The sequence below is a fragment of the Coregonus clupeaformis genome, chromosome 7 (assembly GCF_020615455.1).
Source record: "Coregonus clupeaformis isolate EN_2021a chromosome 7, ASM2061545v1, whole genome shotgun sequence".
Classification (NCBI taxonomy): Eukaryota; Metazoa; Chordata; class Actinopteri; order Salmoniformes; family Salmonidae; genus Coregonus; species Coregonus clupeaformis.
In genome coordinates this window covers 58,629,054-58,651,296 of record NC_059198.1, presented here as the reverse complement: position 1 = coordinate 58,651,296, position 22,243 = coordinate 58,629,054, and the positions used below count along the sequence as shown (strand labels likewise).

Genomic DNA, 22,243 nt, shown 5'->3' with positions numbered 1-22,243 from the left:
TATTGCATACAATGTTTCCTCTCTACCTATCACAAAGGAGAAACCCATCTCTTTTCTAAACCCACCTCGTCTCTTCTCTTGGCTTGTATTGATTTATAAATTGCAACGAAAACATTGCACTTTGTTGCTAATCAAACTGCATTATTTATGTTGCAGCATTACTTATTCATTATTGTGGTTCAATACGGCACCACAACGCCTGAGCCAATATTGTCTTGGAAATCCATTTGAATCACACTATGCAAATGAGGATCGGTGTAAATATCACAATTACCTTACAATTTCCATTGGCCATGTCAAAAAAATTGCAGGTGCCTGTAGTATCTTAACATAATATATTTAGCACGCCATTGTAAGTTTACTTGTGTATTTTTTTTAAATAATTCCCTAATAGCAGGAACAGCACCATCTAGTGGTCAGAACCTGGTAATATCAGGAGGTAGGATGGGACATAAACCCAACAACTTCAATGACTTTCTCTGAACAGGAAAAAATAAACATCACCAAATTCACTGAGAATACATTACATACGATGACAGGCATGGGGTATGGGGGGTCAGTGGATAGCTTTTTACAATTTCTTTGGATTCCTTATGTTACTCATTGTTAGAAAAAAGTTTGGTCCAAATCTGATGTTAGCTAATATCATTATTGAATATTATATGAATCCAATAAATTAAAATGGCCAATTTGGGTGCAATCAATTAGCTTATTTTCTCTGAGATCAAATTATATTTCAACCAAGTAATGTTTCTGGAATGCTTATCTTATCTGTTTCTATCTACAGAAACTATTTCAGAATAATCTGAGATGGAAGGTGTCATGGCTTGCTGAAATGGCATGGAATGACCCAGGATAATTATTTATTCAGTGAATACATTTTCACTTGGTCTCTGTATTGGAGCCCAGGCAGTCATGGGTCTTGTCAACGTAACCCAGATACATTGTTTGATCACATGTTACATTTTAGTAATTGCTTTGGAAGTACATTGAAATGGTGTTAAGCAGTTTTCGCTATTACACAAGTGGAATAAGGGACAGTCCATCATATTCATCTTGTGTATTTACAAAAACCACTCACCTCCATTAATATGCAATTATAATGTAGTTACCAAATACTATGTAACAACATTATATTAACATGTCGTAACTAGTGTAATTAGTGTTATTAAACAAGAGCAACTTAATGTAATGTGTTACCCATAGTTCCCACTAACATGGGTTGTGGGACCGCCAATGGGATTTAGGCTAGAGGAAGAAGAGGTGTGTAAATCTGGCTTCAGTGAGAGGCAAAACGGGTGAAGATGAATGAAGAGAGACCAAAGAAGTGATGGAGGAAATGGAACTAGAGCAAGAGAAAATGGATGGAAAGGGGCAGAACAGCAGGGCAGGAAAGGAGAGGAGGTAAAAGAGAATGTGAGGGAGTGATAGAGAGAGGGAGACAGGGGCAAGAATTGGAGAGAACAGAGGAAGAGATATTGGAGAGGTGGGTAGTTACTGGGGGAATAGAGAATGTGGCAGAGATTTTGAGGAAAATAAGGAGGGAGAGATGAGTGGATGAAAGTTTCTGTGAAACAGAACCTTGCCAATGAGAATGTGTGTGTTGTAACACTATTAGAACTACTGATGTCACCACAAGGTGGATATACCGTCAGACGCCACACTCCCGTCACCCCAAACACACCCCCTCTCGCCCACTGTGATTGGCTAAGAGAAAGCGGCTAGCGTCACAGGATTATTTGGTGCTGGGGCGTGATGTGGAGGGAGGGCTGGGCAGGCCTCGTAAGACACCCCCCGCTCCCTTCCAGACCCGCTCCCCCTGTATTTCGTCTGAGGTCATAGCTGAATGCTGTGCGTCGTCGTGCCATCCTTTGGCTGACGTCCTTGGCACCCGAGGCGATGTTAGTGCTCGCCGCCAAAGACTCACAGCATAGCTCTGCCACACACACAAGCGTCTGTCAGGATTTTTACTGCCGTCTTTTTTCTTTTTGTGCGTCACTGCCTCTCACTCACAGATCAGTGAGTGAAAGAGCACAATGATTCTTTTTGAACAGCTGCACAGTGCACTACAGCAATACATGACTACTGTATGTGTGCGGACGGAAGTAACTAAGAGATTTAACCGTGAATGTGTATATCTCATTACACGTAAATGTATTCACTTTGTGTTTGAGAGAGGAAGGGAGGCTGATTGATTCCTCCTTATGAAGTTCAGATTTATTCATATGTGTTTCTCAGTCAGCGTTGACCCTCCGTGCTCCCCTTGCTCATTACCATATAAAGCAGAATCCCTCTGCAGTCGAGGGAAAAGTACGAGACCGGAGTGGAAACGAGGAGCTTTGCTGTTTGCTCTGCCTTCATCTCTCTGCAGGTCACAAAGTTCACCAAGCAAATAATCATCAGAATCATCAGAAACAGAGTACAGATGACACCCCTATCCTTCCCTGTCAAGCGACAGATTTCACCTCTGGACTAAAGATTTCTGGATATCTTCCCATGTCACTCATAAGACAACTGCTGCCCTCTACCATTTTAAGTGACTGTAGCAACGTGATTACAGGGCAAAAAACCTATATCACTGTCATTTAGCCAAACTGGTTGCCATACGATACGATAAGAGCATTCCTATTGGACGAGTTCAGTTGGTACAACCGCTGTTTGACAATCAAAAAATGTTAGCACTACTGAACTCATCACTCATCATTATTCACGATTCATTCAAGATTATCCAAAATCATGGGAGCATCCACATTAATGTAGAAGTGTTCAGAATTTTTTTTTTTCTTATTTACAATAAAAGGGACATTATTTACCATTTATTTCTGTAAGGCACAAAATAATCTGAAACACAACCAAAACAAACTGAAAATGCATCTAAAAAGTTTGTAGAGTCACAAGCTTGATGTAGTCATTGTGTGCTACTTTAATACACATATAAGTGAATTTGTCCAAATACTTTTGGTTCCTTAAAATGGGGGTACTATGTACAAAAAGTGCTGTAATTTCTAAACGGTTCACCCGATATGGATGAAAATTCCCTCAAATTAAAGATGACAGTCTGCACTTTAACTTCATACTCATTGTATAATTCCAAAGGGCTGGAGTACAGTGCCAAAACAACAAAAATGTGATACTGTCGCCTCCTGAGTGGCGCAGCGGTCTAAGGCACTGCATCACTGTGGTTGAGGCGTCACTACAGACACGGGTTCGATTCCAGGCTGTGTCGCAGCCAGCCGCAACCGGTAGACCCATGAGGCGGCGCACAATTGGCCCAGCGTCGTCGGGGTTAGGGGAGGGTTTGGCCGGCTGGAATGTCCTTGTCCCATCGCACTCTAGCGACTCCTTGTGGCGGGCCGGGCGCATGCACGCTGTCTTCGGTCGCCAGTTGTACTGTGATTCCTCCGACACATTGGTGCGGCTGGCTTCCGGGTTAAGCGAGCAGTGTGTCAAGAAGCAATGTGGCTTGGAAGGGTCGTGTTTTGGAGGACGCATGGCTCTCGACCGTCGCCTCTCCTGAGTCCGTACGGGAGTTGCAGCGATGGAACAAGACTGTAACTACCAATTGGATATCACGAAATTGGGGAGAAAAAGGGCAACAAAATTTTTTTGTAAAATGTAACCTTTCACTGTCTAAATACTTTTGGACCTTACTGTATGTGAGGGCTGTTCGAGCTTCTGTAATGTAAATATCATCGACAATACATTGCCTAGTCTTCCCTGATTTATAATTTTTGAAAATAGTGGTTTGCTGCTGGTTTCCTCCTCACAAATGAAAGGCTTAGTCTGTCTAGTTTGCTAACTTTACAGAGCCTCAGCCGCATAGGACGGAAGCATGTTCCATTAGGCTTGTAGATACAGTGGGGGAAAAAAGTATTTAGTCAGCCACCAATTGTGCAAGTTCTCCCACTTAAAAAGATGAGAGAGGCCTGTAATTTTCATCATAGGTACACGACAACTATGACAGACAAAATGAGAGAGAAAAAATCCAGAAAATCACATTGTAGGTTTTTTAAGAATTTATTTGCAAATTATGGTGGAAAATAAGTATTTGGTCAATAACAAAAGTTTCTCAATACTTTGTTATATACCCTTTCTTGGCAATGACACAGGTCAAATGTTTTCTGTAAGTCTTCACAAGGTTTTCACACACTGTTGCTGGTATTTTGGCCCATTCCTCCATGCAGATCTCCTCTAGAGCAGTGATGTTTTGGGGCTGTCGCTGGGCAACATGGACTTTCAACTCCCTCCAAAGATTTTTTTATGGGGTTGAGATCTGTAGTCTGGTTAGGCCACTCCAGGACCTTGAAATGCTTCTTACGAAGCCACTCCTTTGTTGCCCGGGCGGTGTGTTTGGGATCATTGTCATGCTAAAAGACCCAGCCACGTTTCATCTTCAATGCCCTTGCTGATGGAAGGAGGTTTTCACTCAAAATCTCATGATACATGGCCCCATTCATTCTTTCCTTTACACGGATCAGTCGTCCTGGTCCCTTTGCAGAAAAAACAGCCCCAAAGCATGATGTTTCCACCCCCATGCTTCACAGTAGGCATGGTGTTCTTTGGATGCAACTCAGCATTCTTTGTCCTCCAAACACGACCGAGTTGAGTTTTTACCAAAAAGTTATATTTTGGTTTCATCTGACCATATGACATTCTCCCAATCCTCTTCTAGATCATCCAAATGCACTCTAGCAAACTTCAGACGGGCCTGGACATGTACTGGCTTAAGCAGGGGGACACGTCTGGCACTGCAGGATTTGAGTCCCTGGCGGCGTAGTGTGTTACTGATGGTAGGCTTTGTTACTTTGGTCCCAGCTCTCTGCAGGTCATTCACTAGGTCCCCCCCGTCTGGTTCTGGGATTTTTGCTCACCGTTCTTGTGATCATTTTGACCCCACGGGGTGAGATCTTGCGTGGAGCCCCAGATCGAGGGAGATTATCAGTGGTCTTGTATGTCTTCCATTTCCTAATAATTGCTCCCACAGTTAATTTCTTCAAACCAAGCTGCTTACCTATTGCAGATTTAGTCTTCCCAGCCTGGTGCAGGTCTACAATTTTGTTTCTGGTGTCCTTTGACAGCTCTTTGGTCTTGGCCATAGTGGAGTTTGTAGTGTCACTGTTTGAGGTTGTGGACAGGTGTCTTTTATACTGATAACAAGTTCAAACAGGTGCCATTAATACAGGTAACGAGTGGAGGACAGAGGAGCCTCTTAAAGAAGTTGTTACAGGTCTGTGAGAGCCAGAGATCTTGCTTGTTTGTAGGTGACCAAATACTTATTTTCCACCATAATTTGCAAATAAATTCATTAAGAATCATACAATGTGATTTTCTGGGGGGTTTTTTCTCAATTTGTCTGTCATAGTTGACGTGTACCTATGATGAAAATGACAGGCCTCTCTCATCTTTTTAAGTGGGAGAACTTGCACAATTGGTGGCTGACTAAATACTTTTTTTCCCCACTGTATTTCATCAATACAGGACTGATCTTAATGCAATTCAATGCATTTACATTTCATTCCGGGTCATCAGAGAACAGTTGAGATCAAAACAACATGCTATTGATTATTGACACACCATTAAGGTGATGCACTGGATGATACAGTTTGCTGTCCAGAATCGCACCTGCAAACACCTGGTTGCGAGTCCAGTTCCTCCCCTAGACCAGGGCTTTTTCAGTCCAGTTAAGCAGGAGGTAAAATTCTAGTTGAATTAGGTGTGCTATCTTTGGTCTTCAATAAAAATGTGTAGGGTGGAGAGGACCAAGGATTGGACTTAAAAACTCCTATTCTCTAGACTATTAGTTCTCAAAACACTTAAAATTGTGATTCTCATTATGTCGCTGTCTTAAAAGTGTTAGGTAACAGGTAAATCCCAATCAGTTTTAGGTGGGTAACCACTCCAAAAAGGTCTGGGAACAACAGCTCTAATTTCTTATTGTATCCTTTTCCAGCTGGAGCAACTAACAAGATGGGCAGGGCATTTGGACTGGGCCTGGAGCGCCTGGCCATGGTGCTGTACGGGATCCACGACATCCGCCTCTTCTGGAGCCAGGATGATCACTTCCTCAAGCAGTTCTGCCTGCCCAACATCAACAACCCAGTCACCTTCCAGGTAAAGCCCTAGATTATATTTGTCTTTTTCAAACACTATTCCTGCGCAATTTTTGGCCATTGAGGTTTCGATAGATCTGGATAGAAGTAGCACTTGCCACAAAGCCCATTTTAAAGTAGTCAACTGGGTGAGACTTCAGAGGGGTCACAGAATTTCATCCAGGTCAGCAGGAGGGCTCAACCAATGAATTATACTCCTGAGCAAACATTCCAGCACTGCAGATGGCAGTAAATCTCCAACCTTGGCTTGTTCAGACTACACAGTCCATGCATCTTTGTTTATGAACTGCCAATAAACTCATACAGTGCCTTCAGAAAGTATTCACACCCCTTGACTTTTTCTACATTTTGTTGTGTTACAGCCTGAATTCAAAATGGATTAAATTGAGATGTTTTGTTACTGGCCTACACACAATACCCCATAATGTCAAAGTGGAATTATGTTTTTCAATTTGTTTACAAATTAATAAAAAATGAAAAGCTGAAATGTCTTGAGTCAATTAGTATTCAGCCCCTTTGTTATGGCAAGTCTAAATAAGTCCAGGAGTAAAGATTTGCTTAACAAGTCACACTCTGGGTGCAATAATAGTGTTTAACATTATTTTGGAATGACTACCTAATCTCTGTACCACACACATACAAATATCTGTATGGTCCCTCAGTCGAGCTGTGAATTTCGAACATAGATTCAACCACAAAGACCAGGGAGGTTTTCCAATGCCTCGCAAAGAAGGACACTTATTGGTACATGGGTAAAAAAAAGCAGACATTGAATATCCCTTTGAGCATGGTGAAGTTTTTTATTACACTTTGGATGGTGTATCAATACACCCAGTCACTACAAAGATACAGGTGTCCTTCCTAACTCAGTTGCCTGAGGGAAAGGAAACCGCTCAAGGATTTCACCATGAGGCCAATGGTGATTTTAAAACAGTTACAGAGTTTAATGGCTGTGATAGGAGAAAACTGAGGATGGATCAACACATTGTAGTTACTCCACAATACTAACCTAATTGACAGCGTGAAAAGAAGGAAGCCTTTACAGAATAAAAATATTCCAAAACATGCATCCTGTTTGCAACAAGGTACTAAAGCAGGGATCAACAACTAGATTTAGCCGCTGGCTGATTGCTTTTCTTGAGCAGATGGTCGGGGGTCTGGAACATAATTGCAAATAATTTATAGACTGCAAATTGACTGCGAGAAGCCCAATCAGATATAATATTTGACTAAATAATTTCAAACCTTGCTTACATTTGTATACGACCACATACAGTATATCTAGGGTTGCAAAGGGAGGGTATATTGCTGGAAACTTTCGAAGTTTACCGGTAAACTACCAGAATCTGTGTATCGTTCAAGGATTTTATGTAATCTATCACAAGACATCTAGTGGCCCTTTTGGATACTTCAGATTATCTCTGTCCCTTTGTGTAGCCTTATCACATGTAAAATATACGAAATAATGAAATAATTATATATAATTACATTTTAGTCATTTAGTAGACGCTCTTATCCAGAGCAACTTACAGTTAGTGAGTGCATACATTTTTCATACTGGCCCCCCGTTGGAATCGAACCCACAACCCTGGCGTTGCAAGCGCCATGCTCTACCAACTGAGCTACAGGAGGCCTGTTACAAAGCTGTAAAACATTATCTTAAATATAAACCATCAAATTAGTGAACACTATTTGTGTTTAATTTGAGGGTTTCAGCATGAAATATCCTTAACACACTTTTATTTAATACAATATGTATTTGTTGTCAGTATTTTGGGGTCAAACTGGTGGCCGTTGTGAAAAAAGTCAATAGTTGGAAGAGTTGCAGAGTTAATTTAAAATAATGCCATTGTTGATTAGATGCTTTTTACATTCATTAGGCTATTTTCTCTTTAACCATATGGTCTATCTACTAGAAACTCATGGACACAGACATATAAACTTTATACTTTATACAGTGCCTTCGGAAAGTATTCAGACCCCTTGACCTTTTCCACATTTTCTTAGGTTACAGCCTTATTCTAAAATTGATTAAATCGTTTTTTTCCTCATCAATCTACACACAATGCCCCATAATGACAAAGCAAAAACAGGTTTTTAGAAATGTTTGCTAAATAAAAACAGAAATATCACATTTACATAAGTATTCAGACCCTTTACTCAGTATTTTGTTGAAGCACCTTTGGCAGCAATAACAGCCTCTAGTCTTCTTGGGTATGGCGCTACAAGCTTGGCACACCTGTATTTGGGGAGTTTTTTCCATTCTTCTCTGCAAATCCTCTCAGGCTCTGTCAGGTTGGATGGGGAGCGTTGCTGCACAGCTATTTTCAGGTCTCTCTAGATATGTTAGATCGGGTTCAAGTCCGGGCTCTGACTGGGCCACTCAAGGACATTCAGAGACTTGTCCTGAAGCCACTCCTGCATTGTCTTGGCTGTGTGCTTAGGATTGTTGTCCTGTTGGAGGTGAACCTTCGCCCCAGTCTGAGGTCCTGAGCGCTCTGGAGCAGGTTTTCATCAAGGATCTCTCTGTACTTTGCTCCATTTATCTTTGCCTCAATCCTGACTAGTCTCCCAGTCCCTGCCACTGAAAAACACCTCCACAGCATGATGTTGCCACCACCATGCTTCACCGTAGGGATGGTGCCAGGTTTCCTCCAGACATGACGCTTGGCATTCAGGCCAAAGAGTTCAATCTTGGTTTCATCAGATCAGAGAATCTTGTTTCTCATGGTCTAAGAGTATTTAGGTGCCTTTTGGCAAACTCCAAGCGGGCTGTCATGTGCCTTTTACTGAGGAGTGGCATCCGTCTAGCCACTCTACCATAAAGGCCTGATTGGTGGAGTGCTGCTGAGATGGTTGTCCTTCTTGAAGGTTCTCCCATCTCCACAAAGGAACTCTAGAGCTCTGTCAGAGTGACCATTGGGTTCTTGGTCACCTCCCTGACCAAGGCCCTTCTCCCCTGATTGCTCAGTTTGGCCGGGCGGCCAGCTCTAGGAAGAGTCATTTTTTTTAGGGGGTAGATCAGCTTTAATATTGCAGATAGTTTGTAACTTCCATCAATGTAATTGTCTGCATCACTTCCAATCCCCCATTTGTTTAGTTTTTTCTCTCAAATATATACATACAGTTGAAGTCGGAAGTTTACATACACTTAGGTTGGAGTCATTAAAATTAGTTTTTCAACCACTCCACACATTTCTTGTTAACAAACTATAGTTTTGGTAAGTCGGTTAGGACATCTACTTTGTGTATGACACAAATAATTTTCCCAACAATTATTTACAGACAGATATAATTCACTGTATCACAATTCCAGTGGTTCAGAAGTTTACATACACTAAGTTGACAGTGCTTTTAAACAGCTTGGAAAATTCCGGAAAATGATGTCATGGCTTTAGAAGCTTCTGATATGCTAATTGACATCATTTGAGTCAATTGGAGGTGTACCTGTGGATGTATTTCAAGGCCTACCTTCAAACTCAGTGCCTCTTTGCTTGACATCATGGGAAAATCAAAAGATATCAGCCAAGACCTCAGAAAAACAATTGTAGACCTCCACAAGTCTGGTTCATCCTTGGGAGCAATTTCCAAACGCCTGAAGGTACCACGTTCATCTGTACAAACAATAGTACGCAAGTATAAACACCATGGGACCACGCAGCCGTCATACCGCTCAGGAAGGAGACGTGTTCTGTCTCCTAGAGATGAACGTACTTTGTGTGCGAAAAGTGCAAATCAATCCCAGAACAACAGCAAAGGACATTGTGAAGATGCTGGAGGAAACAGGTACAAAATATCTATATCCACAGTAAAACGAGTCCTATATCGACATAACCTGAAAGGCCGCTCAGCAAGGAAGAAGCCACTGCTCCAAAACCGCCATAAAAAAGCCAGACTATGGTTTGCAACTGCACATGGGGACAAAGATTGTACTTTTTCGAGAAATGTCCTCTGGTCTGATGAAACAAAAATAGAACTGTTTGGCCATAATGACCATCGTTATGTTTGGAGGAAAAAGGGAGATGCTTGCAAGCAGAAGAACACCATCCCAACCGTGAAGCACGGGGTGGCAGCATCATGCTGTGGGGGTGCTTTGCTGCAGGAGGGACTGGTGCACTTCACAAAATAGATGGCATCATGAGGAAGGAAAATTATGTGGATATATTGAAGCAACATCTCAAGACATCAGTCAGGAAGTTAAAGCTTGGTCACAAATGGGTCTTCCAAATGGACAATGACCCCAAGCATACTTCCAAAGTTGTGGCAAAATGGCTTAAGGACAACAAAGTCAAGGTATTGGAGTGGCCATCACAAAGCCCTGACCTCAATCCTATAGAAAATATAGCGTGTGCGAGCAAGGAGGCCTACAAACCTGACTCCGTTACACCAGCTCTGTCAGGAGGAATGTGCCAGAATTCACCCAACTTATTGTGGGAAGCTTGTGGAGGCTACCCGAAACGTTTGACCCAAGTTAAACCATTTAAGGCAATGCTACCAAATACTAATTGAGTGTATGTAAACTTCTGACCCACTGGGAATGTGCTGAAAGAAATAAAGCTGAAATAAATCATTCTCTCTACTATTATTCTGACATTTCACGTTCTTAAAATAAAGTGGTGATCCTAACTGACCTAAGAGAGGGACTTTTCTACTAGGATTACATGTCAGGAATTGTGAAAAACTGAGTTTAAATGTATTTGGCTAAGTTGTATGTAAACTTCCGACTTCAACTGTACATACACATATATACACACATACATACATACATACATACATACATACATACATACATACATACATACATACATACATATACATTTCCTTTAAAAAATATTATTTCCCTTTATTACTTTCCAACCCTACCACCCCTTCCCTAATTTGAGTAAATGTGTGAACAACAATGCTTAGGCCTCTACTTCCAGCTTATACATACTATATACATTTTATGGACACAGTCAATTTTACAATTCTATTTTGTTTGTTTTTACTCCTGAACTTCCTCTACCCTCAACCTCTCCAATCATTTTCATGATGTCCATCCGGTTTGCTTCTATATGCCATATCTTTCTAACTGTGCTCTTTCACAAAAGCTCTCAACCTATAACCTATATAGTTATTATGGACACTGTGATCCTCTGTAGCTCAACTGGTAGAGCATGGCGCTTGTAACACCAGGGTAGTGGGTTCGATCCCCGGGACCACCCATATGTAAAAATGTATGTGCACATGACTGTAGGTCGCTTTGGATAAAAGTGTCTGCTAAATGGCATGTTATTATTATATTATTGTTATCAGTTGTTGTTAGTTGTTATTAGTCCCATTCTTCAACTCCATTCAACACCACCCATCTATCTCTTAACACCATCCATATTGGATTGCTATTTTCCATATATTTTTCAACTGTACTGTGATGTTTTACAAAAGTTCTGAACCTTTCTATTCTCATTCTTTCTACAGATTTTGAATTGAAAATAAACATTTTTGCTAAAAGTATTATTATATTATTGATCGATTGACTATGACTTTTCAGATCACCCAGTAATGCTATCTGCAGGGTTAGCTCCTGGTAAATATTGCAATCCTTTAGCCATTCCTGGACCTGTGTCCAAAAACAAGCTACAAATGGACAGTACCAAAACAAATGATTTAATGATTCTGTCTCTTCGCAGCAAAATCTGCAGAGCCGGGAAGATTGTATCCCCCATATAAAAAACATTATATTGGTAGCAATAATTGTATATAATAATTTAAATTGAAAAATTCTAAGTTTTGAATCCGGTGTCATTTTGCGTTTCAGTTCATAAACACTATGCCATGGGATCGGTACGTAAAAAATCTCTTCCCAACTATTTTGCAATCTATATGGGATGGCTGTCAATCCTTTGGTCCTTAAATGAAACTGGTATACTTTGTTATTTATCACAGTTTTCTTTAACCAATTATGTTCTTTAATGCAAGGCCGACAGACAAGTTCCTTACATTTTCACTTTCCTCTTCCATTTTTGCGGTAATGCTGCAATTATTTGGTTGTAATTTTGGGTAGAGCAGACATTTCCATATATTTTTGTTAGCTGCATGTGCGACATAACTCCACCAGTCCTACCGATGATATCATTTACAAAGATTATACCTTTTTTAAACATTCTGTCAAAAACAATGTTTTTTTATCAATTAGTATATTTGAGTTTAACCACAATATTTGTTGCAAATTTTGTTCTGTCGTTTCTGGAGGATTAAATTGAAATTGCAACCAACTTTCTATGGCTTGTTTTAGAAATAGTGATATTTGGGAGATGATTTCCTTTTCAAATAACTGAAAGTGTGAGGTTGTAATCTGAATAAAGGAAAAAGGCCATTCTTGAACATTGGGTGAGACAATCTTACTAATTTGCTAGAGAACCAGTTCGGATTTAAGTATAACTTTTGTATGACTGAAGCTTTTAGTGATAGGTCTAATGCTTTAATATTTAAGAATTTCTGTCCTCCGAATTCATATTCATTATATAAATAGACCCGTTTAATTTTGTCTGGCTTGCCGTTCCAAATTAAATCGAATATATTTTTCGCATATCATTTAAAAAACTGTTCGCTAGGCGTAGGCAAGACCATAAGAAAATAGGTAAACTGGGATAATACTAAAGCGTTAATCAAGGTGACTTTTCCACAAATTGACAGGTATTTACCTTTCCATGGTAGAAAGATCTTATCTATTTTTGCTAACTTTCTATTCAAATTTATTGGAGTGAGATCATTTATTTCATTTGGGATATGTATTCTGAGTATATCCACATCACCATCAGACCATTTTATTGGTAAGCTACATGGTAATGTAACATTTAAAAAAATGTGTGATCCAATACGTAATATAATACATTTATCATAATTTGGTTGTAATCCAGAGAGATTAGAAAATGTATCTACAGTGAGGGAAAAAAGTATTTGATCCCCTGCTGATTTTGTATGTTTGCCCACTGACAAAGAAATTATCAGTCTATAATTTTAATGGTAGGTTTATTTGAACAGTGAGAGACAGAATAACAACAACAAAATCCAGAAAAACGCATGTCAAAAATGTTATAAATTGATTTGCATTTTAATGAGGGAAATAAGTTTTTAACCCCCTCTCAATCAGAAGGATTTCTGGCTCCCATGTGTCTTTTATACAGGTAACGAGCTGAGATTAGGAGCACACTCTTAAAGGGAATGCTCCTAATCTCAGCTTGTTACTTGTATAAAAGACACCTGTCCTCAGAAGCAATCAATCAATCAGATTCCAAACTCTCCACCATGGCCAAGACCAAAGAGCTCTCCAAGGATGTCAGGGACAAGATTGTAGACCTACACAAGGCTGGAATGGGCTACAAGACCATCGCCAAGCAGCTTGGTGAGAAGGTGACAACAGTTGGTGCGATTATTCGCAAATGGAAGAAACACAAAATAACTGTCAATCTCACTCGGCCTGGGGCTCCATACCAGATCTCACCTCGTGGAGTTGCAATGATCATGAGAACGGTGAGGAATCAGCCCAGAACCAGACGGGAGAATCTTGTCAATGATCTCAAGGCAGCTGGGACCATAGTCACCAAGAAAACAATTGGTAACACACTACGCCGTGAAGGACTGAAATCCTGCAGCACCCGCAATGTCCCCCTGCTCAAGAAAGCACATATACAGGCCCGTCTGAAGTTTGCCAATGAACTACTGAATGATTCAGGAGAACTGGGTGAAAGTGTTGTGGTCAATGAGACCAAAATCGAGCTGTTTGCCATCAACTCAACTCGCTGTGTTTGGAGGAGGAGGAATGCTGCCTATGACCCCAAGAACACCATCCCCACCGTCAAACATGGAGGTGGAAACATTATGCTTTGGGGGTGTTTTTCTGCTAAGGGGACAGGACAACTTCACCGCATCAAAGGGACGATGGACGGGGCCATGTACCGGCAAATAATGGGTGAGAACCTCCTTCCCTCAGCCAGGGCATTGAAAATGGGTCATGGATGGGTATTCCAGCATGACAATGACCCAAAACACACGTCCAAGGCAACAAAGGAGTGGCTCAAGAAGAAGCACATTAAGGTCCTGGAGTGGCCTAGCCAGTCTCCAGACCTTAATCCCATAGAAAATCTGTGAAGGGAGCTGAAGGTTCGAGTTGCCAAACGTCAGCCTCGAAACCTTAATGACTTGGAGAAGATCTGCAAAGAGGAGTGGGACAAAATCCCTCCTGAGATGTGTGCAAACCTGGTGGCTAACTACAAGAAACGTCTGACCTCTGTGATTGCCAACAAGGGTTTTGCCACCAAGTACTAAGTCATGTTTTGCAGAGGGGTCAAATACTTATTTCCCTCATTAAAATGCAAATAAATTAACAAAAATGTGGACATACGTTTTTCTGGATTTTTTTGTTGTTATTCTGTCTCTCACTGTTCAAATAAACCTACCATTAAATTTATAGACTGATCATGTCTTTGTCATTGGGCAAACGTACAAAATCAGCAGGGGATCAAATACTTTTTTCCCTCACTGTAGATCCTCTATGAGGCTGTGGAGGGATTCAAGTTGTGGATTTAAAAGAAAACATGAATCATCAGCGTACAATGACACCTTTGTTTTTAAGCCCTGCATTTCTAATCCTTTGATATTATTGTTGGATCTGATTTTAATAGCTAACATTTCGATGGCCATAATGAATAGATATGCCGATAGTGGACAACCTTGTTTCACTCCTCTTGACAGTTTAAAACTTTCTGAGAAATAGCCATTATTGACTATTTTAACCAATTTTATAAGAGATTCTCAAAAATGGAAATGCCCCAGGCATTTATATATAAACCCCAGTCGTACTTTATCAAATGCTTTTTCGAAGTCTGCTATGAATAGCAGGCCAGGTTTCCCAGATTTTTCATAGTGTACTATTGTTTCCAGTACTTGCCTTATATTATCTCCAATGTATCTTCCATGTAAAAAACCTGTCTGATTAGAATGAATAATGTCCGACAATACCTTTTTAATTCTATGAGCTATACATTTTGCTAGAATTTTTGCATCACAACACTGAAGTGTAAGGGGCCTCCAATTTTTTAAATGGACTGGATCTTTGTATTTTCCACTTGTATTCTGTTTCAGTAATAATGAAATCAGACCTTCTTCTTGAGTGTCTGATAATCAACCATTTACATAGGAGTGGTTAAAACATGCTAATAACGGTCCACTGAGTATATCAAAAAAGGTTTGGTATACCTCGACTGGTATGCCATCCAACCCTGGAGTTTTCCCGGACTTAAAGTCTTTAATTGCATCCAGAAGTTCCTCCTCTGTAATTTCACCTTCACATGAGTCTTTCTGTATGGCTGTTAATTTTACATTATCAATAGAAAAAACATCTCTACAATTAGCTTCAGTTAGAGGAGATGGAGGCGACTGAAATGACTCCGTCATTTGTAACCAGTTTCAGTAAATTCTTTTTGGTAGCATTCCTATGCTGAAGATTTTTTTAAAAATGTGGTGCATTTTTCCCCATATTCAATCCAGTTTGCTTTATTTTTATAATATATTACACTTGATCTTTCTTGAATAAGTTTCTCCATTTATTTTTGTTATTCCTCTAATTTATTATGAGCCTCTATGTTACAGTTTTTATTGCTAACTATCTGTTCTGTTAGACCTTCTATTTCCTTTGTTAGTATGGACTCTTTTGACCTAAATTGCTTTTGTTTTTCGAGATGAGTACTGAATTGCATGGCCTCTAAAGGCACATTTCAATATGTTATGTCGGAAAAAATCAGTTATGAATTCCTCTGTCCTAGTTAAAAACAAGTTATCATCCAATAGGCTTTGATTACATTTCCAATATCCTCGCCCACGTGGAAATTCAGTAAGAGTAATGTATATGCCAATTATATGATGGTCCGACCGCATTCTGTCCCCTATCAACACTTTTTTAACTTTTGGTGCCAACAAGAATGACATAAGAAAGAATTCAAGACGACTAGGAAGAGTCTTGGTGGTTCCAACCTTCTTCCATTTAAGAATGAGGGAGGCCAATATGTTCTTGGGGACATTCAATGCTGCAGAAATGTTTTGGTACCCTTCCCCAAATCTGTGCCTCAACACAATCCTGTCGCTGAGCTCTATGGACAATTCCTTCGACCTCATGGCTTGGTTTTTGCTTTGACATGCACTGTCAACTGTGGGACCTTATATATACAGGTGTGTGCCTTTCCAAATCATGTCCAATCAGTTGAATTTACCACAGGTGGACTCCAATCAAGTTGTAGAAACATCTCAAGGATGATCAATGGAAACAGGATGCACCTGAGCTCAATTTTGAGTATCATAGCAAAGGGTCTGAATACGTATGTAAATATTTAAGGTTTAAGGTTTATATTTAATATTTATTTGTAAGGTATTTCTGTTTTTTATTTTTTATTTTATTTACAAACATTTCAAAAACCTGTTTTCGATTCATCATTATTGGGTATTGTGTGTAAATTGCTGAGGATTTTTTTTTTATTCAATCCATTTTAGAATAAGGCTGTAACGTAACCAAATGTATAAAAAGTCAAGGGGTCTGAATACTTTCCGAAAGCACTGTGTAAATATTATTTTTTTAAGTTACTCAAGTATAAATTACCAAGTTACGATAGATAGCCATATATGTTCTGTTAATTACCAAATTAACCAAGATTCTGGTAAGTTTGGTAAATTAACGGTAGCTTTGCAACCCTACATACACTGTATATTTCTACTATGCGTGGGAATACTTTAGAACAGATTTCCAAAATTCAAATAACTTGTAGCTGATTTGCTGGTGTTTTTACAGTCTTTTATGTCCAACAATAAAAATTAAAAAACTATTTTTTTTGCTCAGAAAACTTAGGGGGCCAAATAAAATCACCCGCTGGCTGCCAGTCGGGGAACCCTGCACTAAAGTAATACTGCAAAATATGTGGCAAAGCAATCCACTTTTTGTTCTGAATACAAAGTATTATGTAAATCCATTATAACACATTACTGAGTACCACTCTCCATATTTTCAAGCATAGTGGTTTCTGCATGATGTTATGGGTATGCTTGTAATCGTTAAAGACGGGAGTTTTCCAGGATTAAAAATAAACGGAATGGAACTAAGCACAAGCTAAATCCTAGAGGAAAACCTGATTTCAGTCTGCTTTCCACCAGACACTGGGAGATGAGTTCACCTTTCAGCAGGATAAAAATGAAAACACAAGGTCAAATCTACACTGTAGTTGCTTACCAAGAAGACTGTGAATGTTCCTGAGTGGCCGAGCAAAACCTGAAAATGGTTGTCTAGCAATGATCAAAACCAATTTGACAGAAATCAAAACTGGATGGTGTTCAGAGATAGTCCCACTAAGCCCAAACCAGATGGGATGGCTCTATCATTTGTTTTTCAACAGGACAATGACCCAACACACCTCCAGGCTGTGTAAGGGCTATTTTACCAAGAAGGAGAGTGATGGAGTGCTGCATCAGATGACCTGGCCTCCACAATCACCTGACCTCAACCCAATTGAGATGGTTTGGGATGAGTCGGACCGCAGAGTGAAGGAAAAGCAGCCAACAAGTGCTCAGCATATGTGGGAACTCCTTCAAGACTGTTGGAAAAGCATTCCAGGGGAAGCTGGTTGAGAGAATGCCAAGAGTGTGCAAAGCTGTCATAAAGGCAAAGGGTGGCTATTTGAAGAATCTCAAATATAACATATATTTTGATTTGTTTAACACTTTTTTGGTTACTACATGATTCCATGTGTGTTATTTCATAGTTGATGTCTTCACTATTATTCTACAATGTAGAAAATAGTAAAAATGAAGAAAAACCCTTGAATGAGTAGGTGTGTCCAAACCTTTGACTGGTACTGTATATATTTACCCCAGAAAATATATGGGGGATTGGAAATGATGCAGACAATTACGTTGGTGGAAGCCACAATCTATCTGCAATATTAAAGCTGATCTACCCCCTAAAAAATACAATAAAATAAACAATTTGACAATTTGAATAATTTCTTAATGAATAATGGGCAAATGTTGCACAATCCAGGTGTGGAAAACTCTTAGAGACTTACCCAGAAAGACTCACAGCTGTAATCGTTGCCAAAGATGATTTTAACATGTATTGACTCAGGGGCTTGAATGCTTATCTAATCAAGATATATTAGTATTTTATTTTCCATAAAAATAAAAATAAACATGTTAGAATCTGTCAGGTGTCAATGTGCAGCGGTAGGACGGAGTCAGGTGCAGGACACAGAACTGAGTAAATGACTTTACTCGAAAAATAAACAACACTAATTTCCACGCAGGGAAAACACACCAGCTCACATAAGTCTCAGACAAAAAACGAAGAACAAACCAGAGGGTTAAATAGGGAAATAATATAATGTAATGGGAACCAGGTGTGTACAATCAAGACAAAACAAATGGAAAAAGAAACGTAGATCGGTGGCAGCAAGAAAGGTGGTGACGACGACCGCCGAACGCCGCCCGAACAAGGAGAGGCACCAACTTCGGCGGAAGTCGTGACAGTTTCTTCCACTTTGACATTACAGAGTATTTTGTGTAGATCGTTGACAAAAAAAGACAATTAAATCAATTTGAATCCCACTTTATAACACAACAAAATGTGAAAAATGTCAAGGGGTGTGTATACTTTCTGAAGGCACTGTAGAAGTCAAAATAAATAAGTGATACTTTTCAAGCGTAGTGTTCTGGAATTTCTTTACATTTTAGCTCCTGGTCTACAATAACAATAACAACCAAACTTACAACCAAATGATAAAATTAGAACCCCAATACTGAATATAAAAATGAATGAAGGAAAGCATGGATGGATGAAGAATGATTGGCCAAAATCTCTCTCTAATTGATACTAGGTAATACGCATGTCGAATCACAGAGGAACACACAGTTTCATAGTTCATACCTGAAGGTAGTGTATGGCTCGTTAGTTTTTATTCAATGGAGGTTCTTGCTCAGGCAGGCTACATTATGCTCCACTTCAGTGAATAGCAGACAAACACTATAGATAGATATTTAATATTCTCTCCTCCTCTACCTTTTGACAGTCTCTGTTTCATTACTGCTTCTTTACACCCTCCTTCTCTGCTTCTGCCTTCATCTCCCTGACCCTGACCCCCATCCACTCATCAAACGTGCACACACACGTTTTACATTTTCCCTCCTGACCGCCTATAGCCTTCATACCTCTTGTCTGAAAGCGCATTAACTTTTCCTTCCCCCTCTTTTGTTGTCTTTCCTGGAGGAGAGTTTCTCTTTTTCTTAATGCCCTCTGTGGCGTCTGGGACCATTGGTATTCCTCGTCACGCCCGTGTTTACTGTAATGTGTTTTCGTGAGCTGTTTTTTCCCCGGTTGTGTGAATAAGAATGCCCAAGCATGCCCATTATCCCACTAAACCAAGGTTCTGTTCACCAGGAAAGGACCAATGTAGAGCTGCCGAAGCAGTGTAGCTTAACCATGCTGACCACAGCACGACAGCCGCACATTTGTTTACCTGCTTCCTAATTCGCTTACACATTGTGCTTCTGTCGAATAATCTTGCATTTAAGTATTTTCCGAACATTTGTTTTTTCCACAGGGTGTGGTAACTGCACTTAATAGCTTCTTAAATTGTATCTACGTGTATCCTGTTTGGTTTGCCCCAGGGAATGACACTCAACTCAGACATTGAACCACATCCGCTTCAAGTAAAATACTGCTAAGAACTACTAAGTACCACTTTAGTTCAGCATCACTCATAACTCTTACGTTACCTACTGCATTCTTTCTTTTTTCACTTTACCTCAGACTTTTATTCTCTGCGGCCCGGGTCGAGAGGACAGGCTTGCGCATGCCACTCAACGCTATCCCACTGTCGGGATGTTTTATGCATGAGTCCTTCTCACTATGCCGAGACAGGTGGAGTGCAGGTGCCGGTTCAGGCAGAGGTGAAGACGCCACTGCTGTACCCTTAAGAGTAGTCCTTTAAAGAGATTATCCGGTACCTTTGTATACTTTTTATCCAGTAGTTTTGAAAGTAGCACTCATGAGCCAAAATTGGTCCCCAAAAATTGCGTACAATGTCACATACAGTTGCCAAATACATTGGCACCCTTGCACTTTTCTTAAATAATTCCCTATTTCTTCTAAAATAAGTAGAAATTGAAAGACAATTTTCGTCTCCACACCTTATTATTGGATTTTTTACATTGCAGATCCAATTTTATTTTTGTAAACATATGTTTACATTTTAAATTAAGAAAATAAAGAAAGATGGCATGGACAACTTATTGGCACCCCGGAGTTAGTACTTGGTTGAACAGCTTTAGGCCAAGATAACTTCCAACAAATGCTTCTTGTAACCATCAATGAGCTAGCTGCATCTTTCTGCTAGCAATTTGGCCCACTCTTCATAATCAATCTGCTCTAATTCTTCAATGTTTGAGGGTGCCCAACTGCTGTTCAGCTCTCGCCATTGGTTTTATATGTGATTCAGATCTAGACTCTTCGCTGGCCACTCCAAAACAGTCCACTGTTTCTCCTTGAACCATTCCAGGGTGCTTTTGATTTGTGTTTGGGGTTGGTGTCCTGCTCAAAGACCCACAACCTTCAACAGAGACAGTTTTTGGACACTGGGTTGAACATTGCACTCCAAAACACCTTGATAATCTGCTGATTTCATGATGTTTTGCACGTTTGCACAAAGCCCCCAGTACCATAGGCAGCAAAGCAAACCCACAGCATTATCGAACCAAATGAAGCCAAAGGCTGTGCAACCAAGTACAAGCTCCAGGGTACCAATAATTTTGTCCATGCCAAACTTTACAAAAATAAATGTGGTTCTGGAATGTTGAAAATCCAATAACAAGGTGTGGAGACAAAGTTTTTTTCAATTTCAATATTTATTTGAGAAGAAATAGGAAATTATTTAAGAAAGCGCAAGGGTGCCAATAAATTTGGCCTCAACTATGCGCACCACGTCGTTGCTCTCTCGCTCCCTCTGCTGTGTCCACTGAGCCATTGGGCCCGTCCTGCAACCTCATTGGATAACGCTGGGCAGGCCTCTTGCTAGCCGTCACTCAAATGCGAGGGGCTGAAGCTCATTGGCTAGAACTCGAATTGCTAGGGGGCTCGCCCACGTGGAGGGAAATTTAGGGGAAATGGTGCGGCACAGCTTCAAGAAAAGTCTTTCAAGCTAGAGATTTCATGGCTAATTTAGGTAAAACAGTAATTGCGCTCATAGATTATGCATGTATGAACTACACATTGACACATCCAGCCCAAAGCGGGAGGTTGAAAAAATACTTTCTTAGTCGCCAAAGTACCGTAGCATGTCTTTAAACAGCCTGGATGAGATGGAGGAAGGAGACCAACTGAATCAATAGTTATATTCCTCAATCAGAGTCATTATTGCTGCCATGACTGTAATCCCTGCAAACAAAAATGAGTAGTTAGGACATCTCCTGAACATCACGAAATGGTAGTCTAAAGTGGTCAGGACGTTGTGTCATGGTCCTCTGGAGGTTTTGTATAGTTCCCGGTTTGTCCCGGAGGGCGACTTTAGAACATTCTTGGGACGTTGTGTCATGGTCCCCTGGAGGTTTTGTCTAGTTCCTGGTTTGTTCCGGGGACATCCCCAAGGACGTTTATAGGACGCTCTTAGAATGTTCTGTCATGGTCCCCTGGACGTTTTGTCTAGTTCTAGGCTTGATTTGGAGACGTCACCTGATGGTCGCAAAGAAACATTCTACCCAGGGCACGGGCACCATAATTTCATTACACATCATCCTTTGTTACTGTTTCCAAGCCCATTAAGGCCCTGATTGGTGAACCACTGATCCATTCACATATCTTTTGTCTGTTGGCAACACCCATACACAAACAGTGCTTTTAACTGAAATATTTGACACATTTTGACATACATGAGTACATATTTATTTATACAGTAATTATTATTCAACATGTCCTCACCTGAGATTTGAACTCACAACTTCTTGGTTCACAGCATGCTGATCTTCCATCTACGCCACCATGTCTGTGTCAATGACTGGTTTCACCTGTATTCCTCAACTTTGAATGCTACGCTATGGTGCATGCACACTGCCAAAGTGAATCT

The 22,243-nt window shown here is 40.2% G+C and overlaps 1 pseudogene; it reads left to right on the top strand.

Annotated features, from left to right (window-relative positions):
- The window catches only part of LOC121570266, a 180,977-nt pseudogene that overhangs the window by 65,136 nt on the left and 93,598 nt on the right, over positions 1 to 22,243 (top strand).